Source organism: Somniosus microcephalus, chromosome 4, assembly GCF_052327205.1.
Source record: "Somniosus microcephalus isolate GS21.2 chromosome 4, FLI_Smic_1.0, whole genome shotgun sequence".
In the NCBI taxonomy this organism is placed as follows: domain Eukaryota; kingdom Metazoa; phylum Chordata; class Chondrichthyes; order Squaliformes; family Somniosidae; genus Somniosus; species Somniosus microcephalus.
This window is the reverse complement of record NC_140990.1, coordinates 66,832,170-66,845,918: the sequence shown is the minus strand read 5'-3', so window position 1 is coordinate 66,845,918 and position 13,749 is coordinate 66,832,170.

Genomic DNA, 13,749 nt, shown 5'->3' with positions numbered 1-13,749 from the left:
CTGTGGGGTTGTTTTATATCAGACAGGAGGAGATTGGTGTCCGTGATTGTGGAGTTGGTTTATATCAGACATGAGGAGATTGGTGTCAGTGACTTTGGGGTTGGTTTATATCAGACAGGAGAAGATTGATGTCAGTGACTGTGAGGTTGGTTTATATCAGACAGGAGATTGGTGTCAGCGACTGTGGGACTGGTTTATATTAGACAGGAGGAGATTGGTGTCAGTGACTGTGGGGTTGGTTTATATCAGACAGGAGGAGATTGGTGTCAGTGACAGGGGCTGGTTTATATCAGACAGGAGGAGATTGGTGTCAGTGACTGTAGGGTTGGTTTTTCTCAGACAGGAGGAGATTGCTGTCAGTGACAGGGGCTGGTTTATATCAGACAGGAGGAGATTGGTGTCAGTGACTGTGAGGTTGGTTTATATCAGACAGGAGGAGATTGGTGTCAGTGACTGTGGGGCTGGTTTATGTCAGACAGGAGGAGTTTGGTGTCAGTGACTATGGGGCTGGTTTATATCAGACAGGAGGAGATTGGTGTCATTGACTGTGGCATTGGTTTATATCAGACAGGGGGAGATTGGTGTCTGTGACTGGGGTTCGTTTATATCAGACAGGAGGAGACTGGTGTCAGTGACTGTGGGGTGGGTTTATATCAGACAGGAGGAGATTGGTGTCAGTGACTGTGGGGTTGGTTTCTATCAGACAGGAGGAGATTGGTGTCTGTGACTGTGGGGCTGGTTTATATCAGACAGGAGGAGATTGGTGTCAGTGACTGTCGGGCTGGTTTATGTCAGACAGGAGGAGATTGGTTTCAGTGACTGTGGGGTTGGTTTCTATTAGACAGGAGGAGATTGGTGTCTGTGACTGTGGGGTTGGTTTCTATCAGACAGGTGAAGATTGGTGTCAGTGACTGTGGGTTTGCTTTACATCAGACAGGAGGAGATTTGTGTCAGTGACTGTGGGGTTGGTTTATATCAGACAGGAGGAGATTGGTGTCTGTGACTGGGGCTGGTTTTTATCAAATGGGAGAAGATTGGTGTCAGTGACTGGGGTTGGTTGACATCAGACAGGAGGAGATTGGTGTCAGTGACTGGGGCTGGTTTATATCAGACAGGAGGAGATTGCTGTCAGTGACTGTGGGTTTGGTTTATATCAGACAGGAGGAGATTGGTGTCAGTGAGTGTGGGGCTGGTTTATATCAGCCGGGCGTAGATTGGTGTCAGTGACTGTGGGGTTGGTTTATATCAGACAGGAGGAGATTGGTGTCAGTGGGGTTGGTTTATATCAGACAGGAGGAGATTGGTGTCAGTGACTGTGGGGCTGGTTTATCTCCTACAGGAGGAGATTGGTGTCAGTGAATGTGGGGCTGGTTTATATCAGACAGGAGGAGATTGGTGTTCGTGACTTTGGGGTTGGTTTATATCAGACAGGAGGAGATTGGTGTCAGTGACTGTGGGTTTGGTTTATGTCAGACAGGAGGAGATTGGTGTCTGTGACTTTGGGGCTGGTTTATATCAGACAGGAGGAGATTGGTGTCAGTGACTGTGGGGTTGGTTTCTATCAGACAGGGGAAGATTGGTGTCAGTGAGTGTGGGTTTGGTTTACATCAGACAGGAGGAGATTTGTGTCAGTGACTGTGGGGCTGGTTTATATCTGACAGGACGAGATTGGTGTCGGTGTCTGTGGGGTTGGTTTATATCAGACAGGAGGAGATTGCTCTCAGTGACTGGGGTTTGTTGACATCAGACAGGAGGAGATTGGTGTCAGTGACTGGGGCTGGTTTATATCAGACAGGAGGAGATTGCTGTCAGTGACTGTGGGTTTGGTTCATATCAGACAGGAGGAGATTGGTGTCAGTGAGTGTGGGGCTGGTTTATATCAGCCGGGCGTAGATTGGTGTCAGTGACTGTGGGGTTGGTTTATATCAGACAGGAGGAGATTGGTGTCAGTGGGGTTGGTTTATATCAGACAGGAGGAGATTGGTGTCAGTGACTGTGGGGCTGGTTTATCTCCTACAGGAGGAGATTGGTGTCAGTGAATGTGGGGCTGGTTTATATCAGACAGGAGGAGATTGGTGTTAGTGACTGTGGGGTTGGTTTATATCAGACAGGAGGAGATTGGTGTCAGTGACTGTGGGTTTGGTTTATGTCAGACAGGAGGAGATTGGTGTCAGTGACTGTGGGGCTGGTTTATATCAGACAGGAGGAGATTGGTGTCAGTGACTGTGGGGTTGGTTTCTATCAGACAGGAGGAGATTGGTGTCTGTGACTGTGGGGCTGGTTTATATCAGACAGGAGGAGATTGGTGTCAGTGACTTTCGGGCTGGTTTATGTCAGACAGGAGGAGATTGGTTTCAGTGACTGTGGGGTTGGTTTCTATTAGACAGGAGGAGATTGGTGTCTGTGACTTTGGGGCTGGTTTATATCAGACAGGAGGAGATTGGTGTCAGTGACTGTGGGGTTGGTTTCTATCAGACAGGAGGAGATTGGTGTCAGTGACTGGGGCTGGTTTATATCAGACAGGAGGAGATTGCTGTCAGTGACTGTGGGTTTGGTTTATATCAGACAGGAGGAGATTGGTGTCAGTGAGTGTGGGGCTGGTTTATATCAGCCGGGCGTAGATTGGTGTCAGTGGGGTTGGTTTATATCAGACAGGAGGAGATTGGTGTCAGGGACTGTGGGGCTGGTTTATCTCCTACAGGAGGAGATTGGTGTCAGTGAATGTGGGGCTGGTTTATATCAGACAGGAGGAGATTGGTGTTCGTGACTGTGGGGTTGGTTTATATCAGACAGGAGGAGATTGGTGTCAGTGACTGTGGGTTTGGTTTATGTCAGACAGGAGGAGATTGGTGTCTTTTACTTTGGGGCCGTTTATATCAGACAGGAGGAGATTGGTGTCAGTGACTGTGGGGTTGGTTTCTATCAGACAGGGGAAGATTGGTGTCAGTGACTGTGGGTTTGGTTTACATCAGACAGGAGGAGATTTGTGTCAGTGACTGTGGGGTTGGTTTATATCAGACAGGAGAAGATTGGTGTCAGTGACTGGGGTTGGTTTATATCAGGCAGGAGGAGATTGGTGCCTGTGACTGGGGCTGGTTTTTATCAAATGGGAGAAGATTGGTGTCAGTGACCGGGGTTGGTTTATATCAGACAGGAGGAGATTGGTGTTGGTGACTGGGGTTTCTTTATATCAGACAGGAGGAGATTGGTGTCAGTGACTGTGGGGTTGTTTTATATCAGACAGGAGGAGATTGGTGTCTGTGATTTTGGGGTTGGTTTATATCAGGCAGGAGGAGATTGGTGTCAGTGACTGTGGGGTTGGTTTATATCAGACAAGAGGAGATTGGTGTCAGTGACTGTGGGGTTGGTGTATATCAGACAGGAGGAGATTGGTGTCAGTGACTGTGGGGTTGGTTTATATCAGACAGGAGCAGATTGGTGTCAGTGACTGTGGGGCTGGTTTATATCTGACAGGACGAGATTGGTGTCGGTGTCTGTTGGGTTGGTTTATATCAGACAGGAGGAGATTGCTCTCAGTGACTGGGGTTTGTTGACATCAGACAGGAGGAGATTGGTGTCAGTGACTGGGGCTGGTTTATATCAGACAGGAGGAGATTGCTGTCAGTGACTGTGGGTTTGGTTTATATCAGACAGGAGGAGATTGGTGTCAGTGAGTGTGGGGCTGGTTTATATCAGCCGGGCGTAGATTGGTGTCAGTGACTGTGGGGTTGGTTTATATCAGACAGGAGGAGATTGGTGTCAGTGGGGTTGGTTTATATCAGACAGGAGGAGATTGGTGTCAGTGACTGTGGGGCTGGTTTATCTCCTACAGGAGGAGATTGGTGTCAGTGAATGTGGGGCTGGTTTATATCAGACAGGAGGAGATTGGTGTTAGTGACTGTGGGGTTGGTTTATATCAGACAGGAGGAGATTGGTGTCAGTGACTGTGGGTTTAGTTTATGTCAGACAGGAGGAGATTGGTGTCAGTGACTGGGGTTGGTTTAAATCAGACAGGGGGAGATTGTTGTCAGTGACTGTGGGGTTGGTTTATATCAGACAGGAGAAGAATGGTGTCAATGACTGTGGGGTTGGTTTATATCAGACAGGAGGAGATTGGTGTCAGTGACTGTGGGGTTGGTTTATATCAGACAGGAGGAGATTGCTGTCAGTGACTGTGGGGTTGGTTTATATCAGACAGGAGGAGATTGGTGTCAGTGACTCTGTGATTGGTTTATATCAGACAGGACGAGATTGCTGTCAGTGACTGTGGCTTTGGTTTATATCAGACAGGAGGAGATTGGTATCAGTGAGTGTGGGACTGGTTTATATCAGCCAGGAGTTGATTGGTGTCAGTGACTGTGGGGTTGGTTTATATCAGAAAGGAGGAGATTGGTGTCAGTGACTGTGGGGTTGGTTTATATCAGACAAGAGGAGATTGGTGTCAGTGACTGTGGGGCTGGTTTATATCAGACAGGAGGAGATCGGTGTTAGTGACTGTGGGGTTGGATTATATCAGACAGGAGGAGATTGGTGTCAGTGACTGTGGGGTTGGTTTATATCAGACAGGAGGAGATTGGTGTCAGTGACTGGGGTTGGTTTATATCAGTCAGGAGGAGATTGGTGTCAGTGATTGTGGGTTGGTTTTTATCAGACAGAAGGAGTTTGGTATTAGTGACTGTGGGGCTGGTTTATATCAGACAGGAGAAGATTGGTGTCAGTGACTGGGGTTGGTTTATATCAGACAGGAGGAGATTGGTGTCAGTGACTGTGGGGTTGTTTTATATCAGACAGGAGGAGATTGGTGTCCGTGATTGTGGAGTTGGTTTATATCAGACATGAGGAGATTGGTGTCAGTGACTTTGGGGTTGGTTTATATCAGACAGGAGAAGATTGGTGTCAGTGACTGTGGGGTTGGTTTATATCAGACAGGAGATTGGTGTCAGCGACTGTGGGACTGATTTATATCAGTCAGGAGGAGATTGGTGTCAGTGACTGTGGGGTTGGTTTATATCAGACAGGAGGAGATTGCTGTCAGTGACAGGGGCTGGTTTATATCAGACAGGAGGAGATTGGTGTGAGTGACTGTGGGGCTGGTTTATGTCAGACAGGAGGAGTTTGGTGTCAGTGACTATGGGGCTGGTTTATATCAGACAGGAGGAGATTGGTGTCATTGACTGTGGCATTGGTTTATATCAGACAGGGGGAGATTGGTGTCTGTGACTGGGATTGGTTTATATCAGACAGGAGGAGATTGGTGTCAGTGACTGTGGAGTTGGTTTCTATCAGACAGGAGGAGATTGGTGTCTGTGACTGTGGGGCTGGTTTATATCAGACAGGAGTAGATTGTGTCAGTGACTGTCGGGCTGGTTTATGTCAGACAGGAGGAGATTGGTTTCAGTGACTGTGGGGTTGGTTTCTATTAGACAGGAGGAGATTGGTGTCTGTGACTTTGGGGCTGGTTTATATCAGACAGGTGGAGATTGGTGTCAGTGACTGTGTGGTTGGTTTCTATCAGACAGGGGAAGATTGGTGTCAGTGAATGTGGGTTTGCTTTACATCAGACAGGAGGAGATTTGTGTCAGTGACTGTGGGGTTGTTTTATATCAGACAGGAGGAGATTGGTGTCTGTGACTGGGGCTGGTTTTTATCAAATGGGAGAAGATTGGTGTCAGTGACCGGGGTTGGTTTATATCAGACAGGAGGAGATTGGTGTTGGTGACTGGGGTTTCTTTATATCAGACAGGAGGAGATTGGTGTCAGTGACTGTGGGGTTGTTTTATATCAGACAGGAGGAGATTGATGTCTGTGATTTTGGGGTTGGTTTATATCAGGCAGGAGGAGATTGGTGTCAGTGACTGGGGTTTGTTGACATCAGACAGGAGGAGATTGGTGTCAGTGACTGGGGCTGGTTTATATCAGACAGGAGGAGATTGCTGTCAGTGACTGTGGGTTTGGTTTATATCAGACAGGAGGAGATTGGTGTCAGTGAGTGTGGGGCTGGTTTATATCAGCCGGGCGTAGATTGGTGTCAGTGACTGTGGGGTTGGTTTATATCAGACAGGAGGAGATTGGTGTCAGTGGGGTTGGTTTATATCAGACAGGAGGAGATTGGTGTCAGTGACTGTGGGGCTGGTTTATCTCCTACAGGAGGAGATTGGTGTCAATGAATGTGGGGCTGGTTTATATCAGACAGAAGGAGATTGGTGTTAGTGACTGTGGGGTTGGTTTATATCAGACAGGAGGAGATTGGTGTCAGTGACTGTGGATTTGGTTTATGTCAGACAGGAGGAGATTGGTGTCTGTGACTTTGGGGCTGGTTTATATCAGACAGGAGGAGATTGGTGTCAGTGACTGTGGGGTTGGTTTCTATCAGACAGGGGAAGATTGGTGTCAGTGACTGTGGGTTTGGTTTACATCAGACAGGAGGAGATTTGTGTCAGTGACTGTGGGGTTGGTTTATATCAGACAGGAGAAGATTGGTGTCAGTGACTGGGGTTGGTTTATATCAGACAGGAGGAGATTGGTGTCTGTGACTGGGGCTGGTTTTTATCAAATGGGAGAAGATTGGTGTCAGTGACCGGGGTTGGCTTATATCAGACAGGAGGAGATTGGTGTTGGTGACTGGGTTTTCTTTATATCAGACAGGAGGAGATTGGTGTCAGTGACTGTGGAGTTGTTTTATATCAGACAGGAGGAGATTGGTGTCTGTGATTTTGGGGTTGGTTTATATCAGGCAGGAGGAGATTGGTGTCAGTGACTGTGGGGTTGGTTTATATCAGACAAGAGGAGATTGGTGTCAGTGACTGTGGGGTTGGTGTATATCAGACAGGAGGAGATTGGTGTCAGTGACTGTGGGGTTGGTTTATATCAGACAGGAGCAGATTGGTGTCAGTGACTGTGGGGCTGGTTTATATCTGACAGGACGAGATTGGTGTCGGTGTCTGTGGGGTTGGTTTATATCAGACAGGAGGAGATTGCTCTCAGTGACTGGGGTTTGTTGACATCAGACAGGAGGAGATTGGTGTCAGTGACTGGGGCTGGTTTATATCAGACTGGTGGAGATTGCTGTCAGTGACTGTGGGTTTGGTTTATATCAGACAGGAGGAGATTGGTGTCAGTGAGTGTGGGGCTGGTTTATATCAGCCGGGCGTAGATTGGTGTCAGTGACTGTGGGGTTGGTTTATATCAGACAGGAGGAGATTGGTGTCAGTGGGGTTGGTTTATATCAGACAGGAGGAGTTTGGTGTTAGTGACTGTGGGGTTGGTTTATATCAGACAGGAGGAGATTGGTGTCAGTGACTGTGGGTTTGGTTTATGTCAGACAGGAGGAGATTGGTGTCAGTGACTGGGGTTGGTTTAAATCAGACAGGGGGAGATTGTTGTCAGTGACTGTGGGGTTGGTTTATATCAGACAGGAGAAGAATGGTGTCAGTGACTGTGGGGTTGGTTTATATCAGACAGGAGGAGATTGGTGTCAGTGACTGTGGGGTTGGTTTATATCAGGCAGGAGGAAATTTGTGTCTGTGACTGTGGGGTTGGTTTATATCAGACAGGAGGAGATTGGTGTCAGTGACTGTTTGGTTGGTTTATATCAGACAGGAGGAGATTGGTGTCAGTGACTGTGGGTTTGGTTTATGTCAGACAGGAGGAGATTGGTGTCAGTGACTGGGGTTGGTTTAAATCAGACAGGAGGAGATTGTTGTCAGTGACTGTGGGGTTGGTTTATATCAGACAGGAGAAGAATGGTGTCAGTGACTGTGGGGTTGGTTTATGTCAGACAGGAGGAAATTGGTGTCAGTGACTGTGGGGTTGGTTTATATCAGACAGGAGCAGATTGGTGTCAGTGACTGTGGGGCTGGTTTATATCTGACAGGACGAGATTGGTGTCGGTGTCTGTGGGGTTGGTTTATATCAGACAGGAGGAGATTGCTCTCAGTGACTGGGGTTTGTTGACATCAGACAGGAGGAGATTGGTGTCAGTGACTGGGGCTGGTTTATATCAGACTGGAGGAGATTGCTGTCAGTGACTGTGGGTTTGGTTTATATCAGACAGGAGGAGATTGGTGTCAGTGAGTGTGGGGCTGGTTTATATCAGCCGGGCGTAGATTGGTGTCAGTGACTGTGGGGTTGGTTTGTATCAGACAGGAGGAGATTGGTGTCAGTGGGGTTGGTTTATATCAGACAGGAGGAGATTGGTGTTAGTGACTGTGGGGTTGGTTTATATCAGACAGGAGGAGATTGGTGTCAGTGACTGTGGGTTTGGTTTATGTCAGACAGGAGGAGATTGGTGTCAGTGACTGGGGTTGGTTTAAATCAGACAGGGGGAGATTGTTGTCAGTGACTGTGGGGTTGGTTTATATCAGACAGGAGAAGAATGGTGTCAGTGACTGTGGGGTTGGTTTATATCAGACAGGAGGAGATTGGTGTCAGTGACTGTGGGGTTGGTTTATATCAGGCAGGAGGAAATTGGTGTCAGTGACTGTGGGGTTGGTTTATATCAGACAGGAGGAGATTGGTGTCAGTGACTGTTTGGTTGGTTTATATCAGACAGGAGGAGATTGGTGTCAGTGACTGTGGGTTTGGTTTATGTCAGACAGGAGGAGATTGGTGTCAGTGACTGGGGTTGGTTTAAATCAGACAGGAGGAGATTGTTGTCAGTGACTGTGGGGTTGGTTTATATCAGACAGGAGAAGAATGGTGTCAGTGACTGTGGGGTTGGTTTATGTCAGACAGGAGGAAATTGGTGTCAGTGACTGTGGGGTTGGTTTATATCAGACAGGAGGAGATTGGTGTCAGTGACTGTTTGGTTGGTTTATATCAGACAGGAGGAGATTGGTGTCAGTGACTGTGGGTTTGGTTTATGTCAGACAGGAGGAGATTGGTGTCAGTGACTGGGGTTGGTTTAAATCAGACAGGAGGAGATTGGTGTCAGTGACTGTGGGGTTGGTTTATATCAGACAGGAGGAGATTGGTGTCAGTGACTGTGGGGTTGGTTTATATCAGGCAGGAGGAAATTGGTGTCAGTGACTGTGGGGTTGGTTTATATCAGACAGGAGGAGATTGGTGTCAGTGACTGTGGGGCTTGTTTATATCAGACAGGAGGAGATTGGTGTCAGTGACTGGGGTTGGTTTATATCAGACAGGAGGAGGTTGGTGTCAGTGACTGTGGGGTTGGTTTATCCCAGACAGGAGGAGATTGCTGCCAGTGACTGTGAGGTTGGTTTATATCAGACGGGATAAACTAGTGAAAGTTGGAGAAGATATGTTATTCCTATAGTTAATGACTGTGTTTGGAAAGACTTATATATTCATTCATGGGATGTCGATGTCGCTGGATGGCCCAGCGTTTATTGCCGATCCCTAGTTGCCCTTGAGAGGGGGTGGTGAGCCACCACCTTGAACCGCTGCAGTCCGTGTGGTGAAGGTTAGGGAGGGAGACCTTGTTAAGACCTTGAATTGCCTGCAAAGAACATCCTTTAACTCCAGTGTAGAACGAAATAGGGAGAATAGCAGAAATCAGGAGAATGAAGCCGAGAGCTACAAATGTGCTGTTAGGGATGGAATTCCAGGATTTTGACCCAGCGACGATGAAGGGACAGTGATAATTTCCATGTCCGGATGGTGTGTGACTTGGAGGTGATGACGTTCCCATGCGCCTGCTGCCCTTGTCCTTCTAGGTGGCAGGTTTGGGAGGTGCTGCCGAAGAAGCCTTGGCGAGTTGCTGCAGCGCATCTCGTCGATCAGAGGGTTGCAACCGGGAGTCCTTGAGAAGGTTTCAAGAGGTCTGCCCTGAAATTCTCGCCTGCGAGGCTGAGAGTTACGTGGATAGCACATTTCAAGAGGTGGTCATCCCACAGCTTAAGAGTAAGGAGGCAGAGAGGGAATGGGTGACCGCCAGACAGAAGAGGAGGACCAGGCAGGTAATGCAGGAGTCCCTGGAATGCATCTCGCTCTCCAACCAGCATTTTGTTCTGAGTACTGGTGAGGGTGATGGTTCCTCTGGGGAGTGCAGCCAGAGTCAAGTCCACGGCACCACGGGTAGCTCAGCTGCACAGGGGGGGGGGGAGGAAAAAGAGTGGAAGAGTAATAGTGGTAGGGGATTCAATAGTTAGGGGAGCAGACCAGTGTGTCTGCGGCCGTAGACGTGACTCCAGGATGGTATGTTACCTCTCTGGTGCCGGGGTGAAGGATGTCACTGAGCAGCTGCAGGACACTCTGAGGGGGGAGGGTGAACAGCCAGAAGTTGTTGTCCATATCGGTACCAACGACATAGGCAGAAAGAGGGATGAGGTCCTGCAGGCAGAGTTTAGGGAGCTAGGAGAGAGGTTAAAAAGCAGGACCTCAACGGTAGTAATCTCTGGATTACTCCTGGAGCCATGTGCTAGTGAGTTTAGGAACAGGAGGATAGAACAGATGAATGTGTGGCTGGAGAGATGGTGCAGGAGGGAGGGCTTTAGATTCCTGAGGCATTGGGACCGTTTCTGGGGAAGGTGGGACCTGTACAAGCCAGATGGGTTACACCTCAACAGAGCCAGGACCAATATTCTCGAGGGGAGGTTTGTTAGTGCTGTTGGGAAGGGTTTAAACTAGCTTGGCAGGGGGATGGGCACCAGCATTTAAGAGTAGAAAAGAGGAATAAGGTGCATAAAAGAGTGATTGTGTTAGATAGTACTAGAGAAGATAGTGCTAGAGGCGGTACTAGTGCCATATTAGATAGGAGCAGACTAAGAGACTACGAAAAATTTAATAATGGGTTTAAATGCATGTACCTGAATGCACAAAGTGTGGTGAATAAGGTTGGTGAGCAACAAGCACAATTAGCCATGTGGCAATATGATGCTGTAGCAATAACAGAAACGTGGCTTAAAAACGGTGAGGACTGGGCGCTTAATATTCAAGGGTACAAGGTGTTCAGAAAAGATAGGGAAGGAAAAAAGGGAGGTGTGGTGGCAATGTTGATTAAGGAAGACATTGTAGTGTTGGAAAGGGAGGATGTTAGATACATAGATACATAGAAGATAGGAGCAGGAGTAGGCCATTCGGCCCTTCGTGCCTGCTCCGCCATTCGATGAGATCATGGCTGATCCTTTAATTCAGTATCCCGTCCCCGCCTTCTCTCCGTAACCCTTAACCCCTTTTGCCCGTAGAAATATATCTAATTCCCTCTTAAATATATTGTTCTTGAGGGAACAAGGACAGAATCCATTTGGTTAGAGTTGAGGAGCAAAAAGGGGTATGATCACGCTATTGGGGTATTCTATAGGTCTCCAAATAGTGAGAGGGAGGTAGAGGAGCAAATCTGCAGGGAAATTGCAGAGATATGCAAGAGCTATACAGTGGTGATATTGGGGGACTTTAATTCCCCAAATATCGATTGGGATAATGCTAGGGTAAAGGGAAAGGAGGGGGTGGAATGTCTGAAATGTGTTCAGGAGAATTTCCTTGACAAACATGTTCTTGGTTCAACTAGGAAGGAGGCATTGCTGGATCTGGTGCTGGGGAATGAGGTGGGCCAGGTCGACCAAGTGTCTGTGGGAGAACACTTGGGTACGAGTGACTATTGTATCATAAGATTTAGATTAGCAATGGAGAGGAGCAAGGAAAAATCTACAGTGGAACTTCTAAACTGGAATAGGGCTAACTTCAATGGGATGCGAAAGGATCTAGCCAAGGTAAAATGGAACCAAAGACTGACAGGAAAATTGTAACGGAACAATGGGTGATCTTTAAGGAGGAGATGTTCCAAGTACAGGCTAGGTACATTCCAACAAGAGGGAAGGGTAAGGGAACCAAAGCAAGGGCTCCTTGGATGATGAGGGAGATAGAGATGATGATGAAACAAAAAAAGGTGTATGATGAATGTCAGGTGAATTCTTCAAGGGAGAACCAGACCAAATACAATAAGTTGAGAGGGGATGTGAAGATGAAAATAAGATTGGCAAAGAGAGAATATTAGAGTAGAATGGCAGTTAACATAAAAGGGAACCCAAAAATCTTCTACTGGCATGTAAACAGTAAGCGGGTAGTAAGAGGCGGGATGGGGCCTATTAGAGACAAAGAAGGTGATATATGCTTAGAGGCGCAGGGCAAGGCTAGAATACACAATGAGTACTTTGTATTGGTGTTTACTAAGGAGGTGGATGCTGACAAAATATCGGTAGAAGTGGAAAAGGTAGAAGGAATGGAAGGGGTGAAAATTAGTAGACAGGATGTACTAGAAAGGCTGGGTATGCTTAGAGTGGACAAGTCACCTGGTCCAGATGGCTTGCATCCCAGGTTGCTAAGGGAATTGGGGGAGGAGATAGCGGAAGTGCTTGCCATAATTTTCCAATCTTCCCTAGATGCAGGGGAGGTGTCTGAGGATTGGAAAGTGGCAAATGTGACACCATTGTTCAAGAAAGGGTGTAAGGACAATCCTAGTAACTACAGGCCGGTCAGTTTAACATCAGTGGTGGGTAAATTTTTAGAAACAATAACCAAGAAAAAAATTAACGGGCACTTGGAGAGGTTTAAGTTAATTAAGGAGAGCCAACACGGATTTGTAAAAGGAAGATCGTGTTTGACTAATCGAATTACATTTTTTGATGAACTAACAGACAGGATTGATGAAGGGAATGCAATGGATGTTGTCTACACGGATTTTTGGAAGGCGTTTGACAAAGTACCACATAAAAGGCTGGTTAACAAAATCGAGGCTCATGGAATAGGTGGGTCAGTGACAGCTTGTGTAAGGAATTGGCTTAAGGACAGAAAACAGTGAGTTGTGGTAAATGGCTGTTATTCAGACTGGAGGATGGTAGACAGTGGTGTTCCCCAAGGGTCAGTGCTGGGGCCACTGCTTTTTTTGATATATATAAATGACCTGGATATTGGAATACAGCGTAGAATTTCTAAATTTGCTGATAACACCAAAGTTGGGTATATGGCAAACAGTGATGATGATACCAATCGACTGCAACGGGACATAGAAAGGCTAGTAGAATGCGCAGACAAGTGGCAGATGGAATTTAATACAGAGAAGTGTGAGGTGATGCATTTTAGCAGAAGGAACAGGGAGAGGCAATATACACTTAATGGCACTGTTTTAAAGAGTGTGCAGGGACAGAGGGACCTGGGAGTTAATGTGCATAGGTCCCTGAAGGTGGCAGGACATATTGAGAGAGTGGTTAATTAAGCATATGGTATCTTGGGCTTCATAAATAGAGGTATTGAGTACAAAAGTAGAGAAGTTATGAAGTTATGCTAAACCTTTATAAAGTGCTGGTTAGGCCACAACTGGAGTTTTGCATCCAGTTCTGGTCACCACACTTTAGGAAGAATGTGAAGGCCCTTGAGAGGGTGCAGAGGAGATTTACCAGAATGGTTCCGGGGATGGGGGATCTTAGCTACAAGGACAGGTTGGAGAAGCTCGATTTGTTTTCATTAGAGCAAAGGAGGTTGAGGGGTGATTTGATGGAGGTGTACAAGATTATGACGGGTTTGGATAAGCTAGACGGGGAAAGGCTGTTCTCACTAGTTGATGGTACAAGGACCAGGGAACACAGAATTAAGGTTTGGGCAAGAGATACAGGGGGGACGTGAGGAAAAACTTTTTTACGCAGCGAGTGGTGAGGACCTGGAACTCGCTGCCGACGGAAGTGGTGGAAGCGGAGACACTCAATGTTTTCAAGGGGAGACTGGATAGGCACTTGAGGGAAATAAACTTGCAGGGCTACAGGGATAGAACGGGGAATGGGACTGACTGGATTG